The following is a 13,764-nucleotide window of genomic DNA, read 5'->3' as shown; positions in this document are numbered from 1 at the left end:
ATCTCCATCCATAGAGATTTTTAAGGCCCAGCTTGACATAGCTCTGGCTGGGATGATTTAGTTGGTGTTGCTCCTGCTTTGACAGGGGGTTGGACTAGATGACCTCCTGAGGTCTCTTCCAATCCTAATCTTCTATGATTCTGTGAATGCTAGTGGCTGATTAAAGAAATGCACACAAGCATATGGATTACCCCAGGAACCATGCAATAGCAACCTCTTAGAGATAGCTCAACTCGATGGGAACTGTTTGACCCAGGTCACAGCAAAAAAAGTTTTCCAGCAAGTGAGAGGAAGGTATAAAAGAGGAACAATGACAACATGAGAGGTCCGCACTCTCCCTACCACAAGCACCTGAAAAAACCTGAGGAACAAAGACTGAACTGTAAGAAGTGATGGTCCCAGGCTAAGATCTTTAGCCTGTGTATGAAAACGTGGGAAAGCCAAGGCAACTTGTGCCTTAAGAATCTGCCAGCCTGTTTATCACTCAGGGTGAGACTTTGCTAATTTGTATCCTACCTATCTAGAGCATCAAGCTTAGTTTGTTTTGTATCATTTGCTTAATAATCTGCTTTGTTTTGTTTGCTATCCCTTGAACGATTTAAAATCTGCCTTTTGTACTTAATAAAATTTGTTTCGTTTATAATATAAGCCAGTTTCTGTAATTTTTACACTTGGGGGAGGGAGGGCGAGAATGTGTGCATACCTTTAGTAAAAAAATTATTTTAATAATAATAGGAGATAGGTTTATCTCCTAGAACTGGAAGGGACCTGTTTGAATGTCATTAAAGTTCTACATCACAGCAGTAAACCTTCCAACCAACTGTTGGCTCATGGTTAACTGGGACTCCATTCTTGAGTTGGGGTAATGCTCCTTTCCTGAAAATTAAGCACAATCTAGCTTCAGTGTAGACAAGGGTATTTACAGGCAGGTCTAAGTTCTCCTGGTTTCCTCACACAGTAGCCTGCACTAAGCCGTAGGCAGCCTTGGTTAGGCACTGCAATGGCTGTAAATTTTGGTTAGTCCTTAGTTAAGCCCATGACATGATACTTTGAACACTTAATGGAGAGCAGGTCAGTGGCAGCTCCTGGCAGCTGTTATATGATACAAATAATAGCTTAAGTATATTGTGGTATTTTAAAGTGTAGCAGTTTGAGCTGATAGGACTATACATCTACCAGCTAAGAAAGCAAATAGAACAAGACCTATCATCTCCTAATGCTTTGTCCCTTGTCATAATAATGGTGGCCATTGCAATTTTTTTGTTTCTATAATTTTAAGGTTGAAATGTTGGAGTATTTAGGTAGTCAAGTTGTATTCAGGAGCACAGCTCTGCATAATATCTTTCCATTCCCTTAAGCCTCAAACCAGCAAAGCACTTAAACACATGCATAACTTTCACCAAGTGTGAGGTCTTTTACTCAATTACCATCTGTGTGCTTAAAGTTACACATGTACTTATATGCTTTGCTGGATCTACACCACTAATCATTTTGTTGCTTAGAGCCCCTGACATGCACAAACTTCTTCCCACCGACTTTCATATGTACATTTAAGGGATGTATCTGGCATTTAATTTCTGTCTTTGCGTAGTCAAATGCTTTATGCTTTCATCTCCGCTCTAAACTGATGCTTTGGTTAGTGGGTTTTTTTTCATTCTTTGTGTACCAAAATGTGAACGTACCAGCTGCATAAACTACACTCTCTAAACGAGCTGTTTTATACTGGGATGAGAGTGAATCCTTTTAAACCTAAACTTTTACCACTTTAGGGCCTGATCCTGCAATCCAATTACAACAGTGGACCTCAGTTGCTAATGCTGCTGTTATTCAGCTGAATGAATGACTTGAATGGTTTTCTAAAAAATAAAATGAGGTGCTAATTATGTTAATATCAATCAACAAAATGTATCTCTTAGGGATGGAACATTGTTTATTATCTTTAATTTCTGTTCACAATTTTGTTCGTTAGGTCTGCGGATTTAAAGATCTAAAGGTGTTAGCCAATTGATCAGGTAAGAATCAAACTTTATCTAGGATTTAAGATTCACTGTTTTCATAAGTCATCTCTTTTTCTACTATTTATAGTATAGATCTAAATGATCTGATTTGCTTCCAATTTTTATATGCTATTTGTTATTCATCTTATGCATTCTCTTTGTTTCTGTGGTATTTTATTGTTTTCTTTTTGGCATTTGTTTATTTCTTTCATATTGTATTATTGCTTTTTTCTTGTGTTTTCATTTCTAGTTATTTTCCTTATTTTAGTTATTAAATTTTCAGTTTAAAAAAAAAAAAGATTGTCAACAACATACCACTAAGTTATTTTGGTCAGTATAAGGAACCAGAGCAGGGTCGTGTATTTTTAACTACTGGGAGGCAGGAAAAGGTATGAGCTAAAGAAATTACATGATAACCATTCAACACAAAGTTCCTAATGCTTGGACAAATTCTCTGTATTAATATTTGTTCCTGTGCGCGTGCTTGCATGTGCGCGTGCGCGTACACACACAACCTCCCAATATGCCCAAATATACACTTACAAAAGATAACCACTGAGCATAGTTTTTCTGTGATCACATGAACTTTATCAACATAATTACTGGATAGCTGAAATGAAATCCACTTCCTCTAATGTATTATAAAGCTGCAGTTAGACTTTATTGTTTCTGTAACAAAGCTTCATTAAAATGTTCAGGGGTTCAAAGCCCAGAAGATAAATTACAGTTAATATCAATTGTTTACTTGACCACAATTTGGTAAATACATAAATCTTTTTCTCTTTTCCTTAGATATTCAGCTGTTTGCAATTGAATAACAAGGACTAGGTAAGTGATGATGATAAATTATTCCTTCCACCATCGTATTCTATTTATAGTATTTTCATTCATTAGGATTTTTAATTTGTTTTGGTTTTGTTGGTTTTGATGCTTGCTCATAGTGCTTTAAAAAAAAATTCATTACAGTTCAGATTTCTTTCTTGTCAATATTTTAATCCAATTACATTTCTCAGTAAACAAGCATTCTTCCTATCTATTTGTAATGAACTACAACCAGAAGTGATTTTTGATTAGACAAGCTAATTTTGAAAGGACAGAAGGAATCAAGCAATAAACTGGATAAAAATAATTATGGAAGTTACCTTGTTAGATGACAGAGAGAACAGATTTAGAACATGTGGTAAATAGAGGAGATACTTAGAGCTAAGATGTATAAATAGGCTTTGTCTTATATATTTATTATTTATATATATTAGTTATTTTTTAAAAAGCAGCTTACTTGAAACCATCTTGCTACCTACATAGCTCTCCTTTCTCAACATGTGTTCTTATTACTGTATCTCTCCTCTTCATCCTGTTTTAAATAAAGCCCCTGTCCTCTCTGCAGGATTGCAGTTTTACGTTGTAAACTCTCCGGGACTGGAACTTTTTATTTTCCATTTCTACAGACTCCTCACTCTAAGGCCCTTATCTTGTTTATGGCCTCTGGGTCCTACCCCAACACAAACAATAATAATAAATAGTTTTGTTAGGAAATCTGCAAAATGGAAACAATCACACAGCATGTTGTTTAGACAGCAAGAACCTAAATAAACCCCCAGTTTGGCAAAAAAATTAAGTACGTGCTTAACTTTAAGCATGTGAATACTCCCACTGAATTCAATGAAATTGCTCTTCTGCACACAGTTAAGCATGTGTTTGGGTGCCTTTCTGAATTGGGACATTAAGTATCATCACCTCTTCAGTTTGATAGAATCCTCTTCAGTTGGAACCTAAGTGCCAATATCCTGTGAGTTTTATGTACAGTATTATTGTTATTGTTAATGGTTTGTCACCATGACACACATGACAAATTGGGCATGCAGGGGTGAAAAGTGAAAGTCATTAATTTATGGCTTACAAATATGAAAATGAAAATCTCCTTTATTTTGCAATTAAAAATGGGTTTGGGACACTAACAAATACTCCAAAATAACATAAAATTCTTCCCCAGTGCCTGCCAATTCTGGGTCTCAGTAGCAATGCTGACAAGAGACAACTGCTTTCCTCTTTTTTCCTTTGCTTCCTTGTCTGCTACAGGAGAAGAAGCAAACATCTTCAACCAGTTATGCAAGCTGCAGATCTCCCCCAACTCCTCCCCACCCCAAAATCGTGGAGCCCATGTCTTCCCTTCCTAACAACTGCATGAAAAAACAAGTATCCTAAGCTTTTTGTCTCCTGTGTTGCTGAGGTCACTGGAAGATTTCAAGCTTTCCATTTGGATCTGGCTTGCCTGTTTTTCAGTTGCATTCTCTCCCCTCTCCCTGTACTCCACCTCCTCCAATGAAAAATTCCCAAGTGACAAAGGTTAACATGGATATTTCTTTTAAAAAGTGTGAGTGTTATACAGCCTATGACTTTTTTGACAGCCAGGTACAAATATATCCTAACACCTCAGTCTTGCAGTCACATCTGCAAACATAGACTCCTGAGCCTGTCTGGAACCCCACTGATTTCATAAGCCCTATACAAGGGCACAGGGTCTGTGCCAGCAGACCTCATTTCAGGATTGGGACTTTAATTATGAGTTATTAACATTAGCACAGGAAAGGCGAAACCAAGGACATTTCTTTTCAACAGGCATTGCCTCTAAACAACTGACTAAATATTCAGTAACTTTATTGTCACTGGATATATCTATTTTCCCCATCTTTCTCCATTTTTCCTAGTTTGCTTTGTTTGCTAAATATAGTTTGATACATTATTTACCCAGCACTGTAGCCTCAAGACGTTTGTGTGGCTGTTTTCCCCTGTTCTGGGAAATTCACAAGTATATCATTGGAGTGAGGTAGCTGTCATATATGCTTAAGAAGAGTTAAAGTGATTGAAAGGAGGGAAATTGTGATTCACAGTGAAGTCCATCTCTTGGCAAGGTTATAATTCCCTGTTGGTTTACACCTCAACTGGAATGGGTGGAACGAAGGGGAAAGCCTTCTCAGAAGCTTGTGGCCACTGAAATATAACAAATACAAAACAGAAAACAGTGACTAGTAAGATTCTGTATCTAACTGCAGTAAAAGGCTTGGTAATTTTATTTATCCAGATAGTTTGTTTTTTTTTTAGTTGAATCCTACAGAACTGAATTGCAAGAGATAGGGCTTGATTCTCTTGTCTCAAATTTTATACTGGACTTATATAACTGATTTCTCATCTTAATGGAAACAACCTGGTAAGGCCTTGAATTTCAGCTAACTGCTTGGACCAAACGGGCAACAATATCAACGTCTAGAGGGGAAAAAGAGTGCAGAAGAAAAGTTAAACAAAATTAAATGAACCTGCTTCACTCTTGTTATAGGGGAGTTACAACAGCATGACACTAACCACTGTTGTTTATGCTTAAAGCCAAAAGGTAAGCAATTAGTGGTTGAGTCAGGCCAGCTCCCGTACAGTTAAATTGCCTTGTGTTCAGGATCTCCATTGTGTTTGGAACAGGGAGGAATTTTACATAAGACCAGTACCATTATCTGTTTTAATGTATTTCCTTTTGTTAAAGCTTTTGCAGATTTTCTTTAGCCTTTCTTAGAAAATCATCTATAACTTTCCTTAGGAAAACTTGAAGATATTCTGCATTCAAACAGTAGATAAATACTTTTTGAAACTATTAAGAGGTCAAAGTGTGATCTCATCCTCTAATGACATATTGTATCATCGTATTTTTATATCAAACAGCAACATTTACTGCTGTGAAAGACTCTGCTAGAACACTGTGTCAGTACTGAAGTGAACAGTCACTGTAAAAGGCAGGAGCAGCTGCAGAAGCAGCTTAAGCAGGAACTGCTGCACTGTGGAGGGATAACTAGGGACACCCTTCTCCCCAGCACCCAGAGACCCAGAATTGTGCGGGGGAAACTCTCTGGGGCACTAGGTCCCAATTGGCATACCCCCTCCTCTTCTTGCATTTGGCCTTTGGGAAAGAAATTACAGGGAGGAGCCAGGGGCAGCTGCAGAAGTAGCTTAAGAAGGGACCAATAGACACTGATGTTGGAGTATTTGCTACAGTTTTGACTGGGCATTCTATTCCCTGTGCTGACTGGCCATTTGCTCCAACACCCTCCCATCTCCTCTTTCACAGCGTCTTCATCTCAGTCCCACCTGACACCTGCCCTGCATTCCCTTCTCCTTCCTATCCTGGACAGTTATCTCTACACTTATCTATGTGCCCTCTTCTGTTGTTCGGTTTAACATATCTCCTCCGAACTCCCAAAAATAAATCATGGAACTGACGGGATGTTTTCTGTCATCCTGTTGTTCACTGTTGCCTATTTACACTGCAAGCTTTCTAGGGCTGTGTCTAGTACTAGCTTATCTAGTACTAGCTTCTCTAGTACTCTGTGTTGTGCAGTACCTAGACCAATGGGGCCCTGATCTTGGCTGGTACCCAGGCACTAGCGTAGCAAACATGATTAACTGTAAAATGTGATTGATGAGTTGTATATGCAAATATGCTACAACATATAATAACTTCTCAGTATACTGTAATGTACACACCAGGGCTTCTCAGCTAAAGAGATTTCCAGTGGTTCTCTCCCATTCAGAGACACATGGACCACCTCCTCTTTTCTTTGTCATTTGAGGCCTTTACAGCAAACGGTTACAAAGAAAAGTGATACAGAGGTATTTTAAAATGTTCCACTGAGGAGTGCCCATCCTGTCATTCCTGTTCCTTATCTTCATATGTGCTACTAGGAGAAGGATGTGAGCTGGCTCCTCCTCCATGTTTCCACCTGAGTTTACAGGCACCCAGGCTCTTCTTTACAAGATCCCTAAGACCTCTGGCTAGACAGAGTCAGTGCCATGACTCAGCAGCTCTCTGGAGACTACCAATGAGAGCTAAACAGACCACAGTCTGAGAATCTCTAGTAGAGGCTACACCGAAGGTTTGCTATTCAAACGGGTGCCTAATGTTAGGCCCCTAGGATGAGATTCTCATTCCCACTTACCAGTCCCTCTGTGGCAGGTAAAAGGGCTGAAGCTGCATAAAAAGTCAGGTCCTGGAGCAGTGAAGCTGTGGCTGCACATGATAGTAATTACTCATGGCTTTACTGTTCCAGGACCCAACCTACCTAGATTAACACTGCATGGGCGATTGCAGTCTGGACGTACCCTAATTTACACTGGGGGCCTCTCCAGCTCCCAGAGCAGCTCAGCATTGTGTGGGGGCATAAAGGTGACGTAAACCCATTGCAGCACAGATCTCATCCTCAAATAAGTGGCCTGCCTTTCAAAAGGGCTGAGCACTGAGCAGCTCCCATTGAAGTCAATCTCTAACTTTCTCTGTGCTCCAGGGATTAGTAGCTGCTTAAAATCTAGTTGAAATTGAAGTTGGATGGTGTCAGCAGGGTTATGTTACCTTATAGGTATTTCTAGAGTGTTACCTTGGTAGCCAAATCCAGCATGAGAAAGAATCATTGGAATGATGTGACTTTAAGGTCTGATGGCCTGTAACCTATAATGGTAGAATGATAACTAATGCTGTCTGTGCCAGTGAACTCTGCCCAACATTGGCTGGGTGGGAGGCAGACAGGAAGAAATATAAGCCATGTATTACCACTGGCCCCTATTGTTTTTACAGATGGTTATTTTACACAACTATCATGACTAATACAGGCATCAGAACACGTTAATGGGGAATATTCTTAATGCACCTTTTTCGAAACAATTACTTGAATCTTATGTAAATTATTTCAAATTCGGCCATCGAGGGCCTGCCCCTTGGGACATTCTTCTTACTGCGTCCTTCACTCGTGCGCTCACAAGACAGATGAGCACAGCCCCTCGGCTTCCGTTGTAATGAAACCTCTGATTGATTTTTACATGACTTTCTCATATGAAAATCTGCACCAATGCCTTCCGTCAGGAATAAAAAATATTCTTTTAAATGAGTGGCTTGTTCTATTAACACAATACTACTCATTCTACTGTGTTTGTTTGTTTCTTCCTGCTTCCAATTCCTCACCCATCAGGCATCTACCAGCAGCAGCAAGCCAAGAGGACTCTCGATGGCCTCGCTGATTGCACAGGAACTAATCTTATTTGTTCTAAATGATACATTCTTATAACTTAAAACCAAGCATGGACAAAACTGAGCTCTTTATCTTCCCTCCTAGCCATTTCCCTTCCCTCATTCTTCTTGTGCTCTTTCAAAGACAATACACCATTCTCCTTGACACTCAGGGCCATAATCAGGGTTAATCTCTGCCACTCCTCCCTCCCTTTCCCCATCCAACCAAGCAAGGTCTATATCCTTTCACTTTTTCCTGCACAGTACCTCTACAATCAGCCGTTTTCTGTGTTTTTACAGCTGAGTCTCCCATCCAGGCCCTAATCATCTCCGTTTCTCTAACCTACTTTTCTCTGTACTCAGTGACGCTGTAGGGGTTCAGCCAGGGCTCGTCCACCTTCGGGGTGGCGGGGAAACAGGCCACCTCACTACTTAGATCAAGTGAGTCAGGGAATTAGCCTGGCTGAGCGGCAAACAGTCAGTAGCTCAGGCAGGGCTGAGCAAACAGTTCAATATTAGCAAGCCCCAGCTCTGGGTCAGGGCGGGGCAACAAACGGTCAGTAGCTCAGGCCCTTAGGCAGGGGCTGAGCAAATAAATAAGTTTAGGAGGCCCAGGTCCTAGCTCCAAAGGACCTGGGTGAGGGGGAGACGGCCACCCGCGAGTTGGGTGGCAGGGGGGACACAGGCCCTCTGTCATGGTATAATTCCCCACGCTGAACCTTAGCATCCAAAAGATGGGGTACCAGCATGAATTCCTCTAAGCTCAATTACCAGCTTAGAACTTGTAGTGCTGCCACCAACCAGGAATTCCAGTGCCTGGTACACTCTGGTCCCCCCAAAACCTTGCCCGGGGACCCCCAAGACCCAGTCCCTCTGGATCTTAACACAAGGAAAGTAAACCCTTTCCCTCACCGTTGCCTCTCCCAGGCTTCCCCTCCCTGGGTTATCCTGGAAGATCACTGTGATTCAAACTTCCTGAATCTTAAACAGAGAGGAAAATGCACCTTCCCCCCCTCCTTCTCTCTCCCCCTCCCAGACTCTCCCTGAGAGAGAAAGTAATCCTAACACAGAAAGAAATTAGCCTCTCTTTCCCACTTCCCTCCTTTCTCCCCACCAATTCCCTGGTGAATCCAGACCCCGTCCCCTGGGGTCTCACACCAGAATAAAAAAAAAATCAGGTTCTTAAACAAGAAAAGCTTTTAATTAAAGAGAGAAAAACAGTAAAAATTATCTTTGTAAATTTAAAATGGAATAGGTACAAGGTCTTTCAGCTATAGACACTGGGAATACCCTCCCAGACTAAGTATACAAGTACAAAGTAAAATCCTTTCAGCAAAATACAAATTTGAACTCCTTCCAGCCAAATACATATTTGCAAATAAAGAAAACAAACATAAGCCTAACTCACTTTATCTCCCTAAAAGCAGCAAAGAATCCTGTGGCATCTTATAGACTAACAGACGTTTTGGAGCATGAGCTTTCGTGGGTGAATACCCACTTCCTCAGATGCCCCACGTGGGTATTCACCCACGAAAGCTCATGCTCCAAAACGTCTGTTAGTCTATCAGGTGCCACAGGATTCTTTGCTGCTTTTACAGATCCAGACTAACACGGCTACCCTCTGATATTTATCTCCCTAGTACTCACTATTCTGAACATATAAGAGCCTGTATTGGAGAGATTGGAGAGAAACCTGGTTGCACGTCTGGTCGCTCTGAGCTCCCAGAGTGAACAACAACCAAACACTAACAGCACACACAAAAATTTCCCTCCCTCCAGATCTGAAAGTATCCTGTCCCCTGATTGGTCCTCTGGTCAGGTGACAGCCAGGCTTACTGAACTTGTTAACCCTTTACAGTCAAAAGAGATATAAAGTACTACTGTTCTATTAACTCCTACTATCTGTTTATGACACCCTCCCACTCCGCTGCATCACAGCCTGGGCCCTAGCAGCGATAGATGACCCGCTGCTGTGTCAGTGGGGATCCTGGCTGCGACACACTGACATCGTCTCTGGGTGTGCTGCAGCCAGACTAGGGTCGGCTGCTCCCCAGCTACTTCCTACCTCCCCCTCCAGAGGTACCTGTGTCTGGACAGAATCTTCCACTGAGTAAAGCACCATGGGCTCTTCTGGGTACCCGGCAAGCAGTAGGCTTGGCAGCTCCTCCGGGTAACTTGCCACAGGCAGGCTTAATAGCTTCCCCAGGGTCTGGTTGGTGTCTGGCCAGCCCTCGGTTCGGCCGCAAACTGCAGGAGTCTCCCAGCTGGGAGTGAACTGGGAGCGGCCGGGCCTCTAGTGAGCTCTGGGGTCGGGCTTTTCTACTTCCTGTCCTGCGCCCTGACCTCTGGGGTGTGGGCACAAGCTCCACTGGCTCTGCCTACTTTGGAGTCCGGAGGGGCTTGTCCCTCTCCAGGGCTGCAGGGAACCAGATTGCCTTGCTACAGACACCCATATCACCGCCCTCCAGTCCACACAAGATGCTGCCACAAAGAGCATCTTTTTAGCTGGGTACTTATATATGTTTCCTCCTTTCATAGCAGTCATTTCATTTTCTGTTGCTCTCACCTTTTCTGACTGCATTGGAAGCCAACACTAAACTTATGGAGCAGCAGAGAGTGTTGCACAATGATCACTGTATATCTTGGAACATTATCTGTTTCAGGTTAGTGGCTTAGTCATACTTTTCAGTGTATTTAGTGCTGGTAAAAGGTGTCATATAGGGAGAGCTTGCTTTCTTTATCCTAAGTCTAGCCAGGATATTATGACATGAGCAGTAGCTATTGAAGATTCCACATATCCATCCCCAGAGAGCAAGTGTGAAAAATCGAGACGGGGGTGGGGGGTAATAGGAGCCTATATAACAAAAAGACCCAAAAATCAGGACTGTCCCTATAAAATCGGGACATCTGGTCACCCTAATCCCCAACTGTGTTTCAACATCAAGACTGAAAGGATGTTCTGCTCCTTCTGTCTGTCATATCCACTCAGGTTGTAACAGGGACTATATTATGGGCAGGGATTATATTTTTGTTATGTTTTTACAATACAGAGCCCAATGGTTCCAGTTTCTAGATCACATTGTAATTAATAATCATAAAGATCAAGGACAAATTCTCTAGAAGTGTGAGGGTATTTGAGTTTCCAGGCCTATTCAATGGAAAGCCTCACTGCTGATGCCCATGCAAAGAAGCTTATAAATGGACAAAATTAATGCTGCAGATTACCTAACCACCCAGAATGAGTAAGCAGTACACAGTGTTTGGATTGTCATTGGAAGATCTGGCATGTGAAAAATGTGCAAACCGATAAAATTCAGGTTCTTACCACTTCAGATGCTTACTTGCATCTGTATTATATAGCTAAGCTGATTTATAATTTAGATGAAAATCAGGTTAATTTTTCTCACTTCTCATATATAGTTTTGAAGTTTAAGTAATGTTCTAAGTAGCATAATTTATTTTTCACTCTAATTTTCTCTATTCATGAAGGGAGAACTATGATCTGATGAAACTGACATTAAATTATCAAACAATATTGAACAACCTAATGAAAATCTTAAGCAAAAGTCATTGTGAATTAGTTATTTACTATACTGACAACACAAGCCTTTGTAAACCTGATATTGTTCTTATGTAAACTCATGAATGGAGACTTTCTCAAATAAATTACTTAATAACATCAGAGAGTCACTGGCTGTGTAAATATATCCCAGGGGCACACACTAAGATTCCTGAATTTAAATGTTCAATAGACTTTCATATTTGTCACCTTTACTAACGAGTTTTTCCTTATGAAATCATTATTAGCATGAAAAAGTTACATTTTATATCTAACTTCTTGAATTAATGCTGTTTAAAGACCCTGAGGGTTTGAAAGTTCTTTTACTGGAATGGATCATTTACATAATTTTCATAGCCCGAACACTTTCGTGCTCTCAACTATGACTGCACGTTGTATTTTTTTTTTTATGCTTCAAGGCAGCAGCTTTTATTTTTCCCCACACAAAACAATTAACAGAAAATAACAGGTAATAAACATACTTTATTTTTCAAAATTATATTAACAATGAAGGGCCATATTTCATGGCTCTGCGGCAGTACTGTCTGCTAAATAGTACGACATCCTATGCTGCTCTTCTAAGTTTTACACTATGAAAATATTTGATTAGAAAGGGGAAACAATTGAGTTAAATGAGACCAGCAAGCTTCCCATCATTTTCAATATGAGACATTTGCAAGCGTGCAGCAGCATGGCCAGACTTTTAAATAGACTAGATGGTATTTCCTCAGACATTATATGGGCATAGTCCATCCCACTTAACATGAATGGATTAGTTACCTGACAGGTTTTTGCCTACCTTTCCTTGCTGATATAGCTTCCCTTTATGACTCCTCTGCTCCCTGAAACATGGTGGAACTTTCTACCTCTTAGTCCACAAGTTTACTGTCTTAAGCAAAAAATTTCCTCACTTTGACCCATTGCTGGTTATTATTTATATTATGGTAGCACCTAAGAATCCCCAAATCAGATGTGGTAGGCATTGTGCAAACACATCATGAGAGACAGTCCTTGTCCTGAAGAGTATAGTTGGTGCTAGAGCTAGTATTAGAACCCTGGATTCTGGGCTTGCTGTTACCAGAGTTGCCCATTATGTTGGGGTATGCTCATTTATTAGGGTTACTCTTCTGGGGAGTGGGGGGTTCTGTAATTCTATCAATGTACTGCTTGTGTCACTTGTATTTTCATAAGGAGCTCTACTTCTCCCTTCTGCAAGTCCCCTCCCAGTGGAGCTATCCTGCAGGACCTAGGTTCCCCAGGGCTGGGTTCCTTCAGCCCCAGAATCAGATGCACGTGCACATGCGCACACACACATATACATATACATATATTAACAGAGCAAGTCTGAGTGGACCAGGTCAATCAGCACTCTCAGGCTGACCCTTTATATACCCCTGTACTCAATAGGCTGGGCCAAGCAGCACTCCAAGCAGCCACCCTTATATGCCACAGGTACTGCACGGGAATAGAGTAAGCCTGAGCAGGCTGGGTCGAACAGCACTTCCAGGCTGCCACTCTTATATGCCCCTGGACTCAGCAGACTGGGTTAAACAACACTTTCCAGCTGCTACTTTTATATGCCCCTGGACTCAGTAGTCTGGGTCGTGCTGCACTTCCAAGCTGCCACCCTCGTATCTCACAGGTTCAGCACGTCCCTATCCCCAATCTCACATTACAATTGTTGTGCTTGTAACCCACTTGATGAGCAAAGCCCACGGTATTTTTGGGCGCTACATGGATCTTTAGCTTAGGTAAGAGGAGCGTTGCTGCAGAGTAAATGGGGAAGCCAAAAACACAACAGAGTAAAGTTCAGAGAGAGAGGAAGGGAAGCAACCAGCTTAACCATAAAAGTTTGTATTGAATAATAGTGATAACCACACAAGGAGAGCCTAAACAAACATAACAGTTGCATTACTAAAGATTACAAAAGTCAGATATAGAAAACTATACCTGATCAAACAAATCAGGGTTAAAAAGTTATACCTGAGGTAGAAAAGAACACAGAGAGAGAGAGAGTTGGGGTCTTACCACTCCATGAAGCTTGAACTGATTGGGGTTCCCAGGTGATGGTGGTAGGTCAGGGTCCTGAGTGCTGGAGACAGGCAGAGCCCCCAGCATGATCAGTAAGGAGAAGATGAAGTCCCAGTGGACTGATGCAGAGTTTGGAT

At 41.4% G+C, this 13,764-nt stretch overlaps 1 protein-coding gene across 1 annotated transcript in view; it reads left to right on the top strand.

Moving 5' to 3' along the window:
* CELF2 (CUGBP Elav-like family member 2) overlaps positions 1 to 13,764 on the top strand; it is a 690,477-nt gene that overhangs the window by 138,905 nt on the left and 537,808 nt on the right. Inside the window, exons 2-3 of the mRNA XM_030570388.1 lie at positions 1,970 to 2,012; positions 2,790 to 2,825. The gene's annotated coding sequence lies outside the window, so the exon portion shown is untranslated. The remainder of the gene's footprint in view (positions 1 to 1,969; positions 2,013 to 2,789; positions 2,826 to 13,764) is intronic.

Source organism: Gopherus evgoodei, chromosome 1 (assembly GCF_007399415.2).
Source record: "Gopherus evgoodei ecotype Sinaloan lineage chromosome 1, rGopEvg1_v1.p, whole genome shotgun sequence".
Taxonomy (NCBI): Eukaryota; Metazoa; Chordata; order Testudines; family Testudinidae; genus Gopherus; species Gopherus evgoodei.
This window is presented reverse-complemented; position numbering and strand designations above follow the sequence as displayed.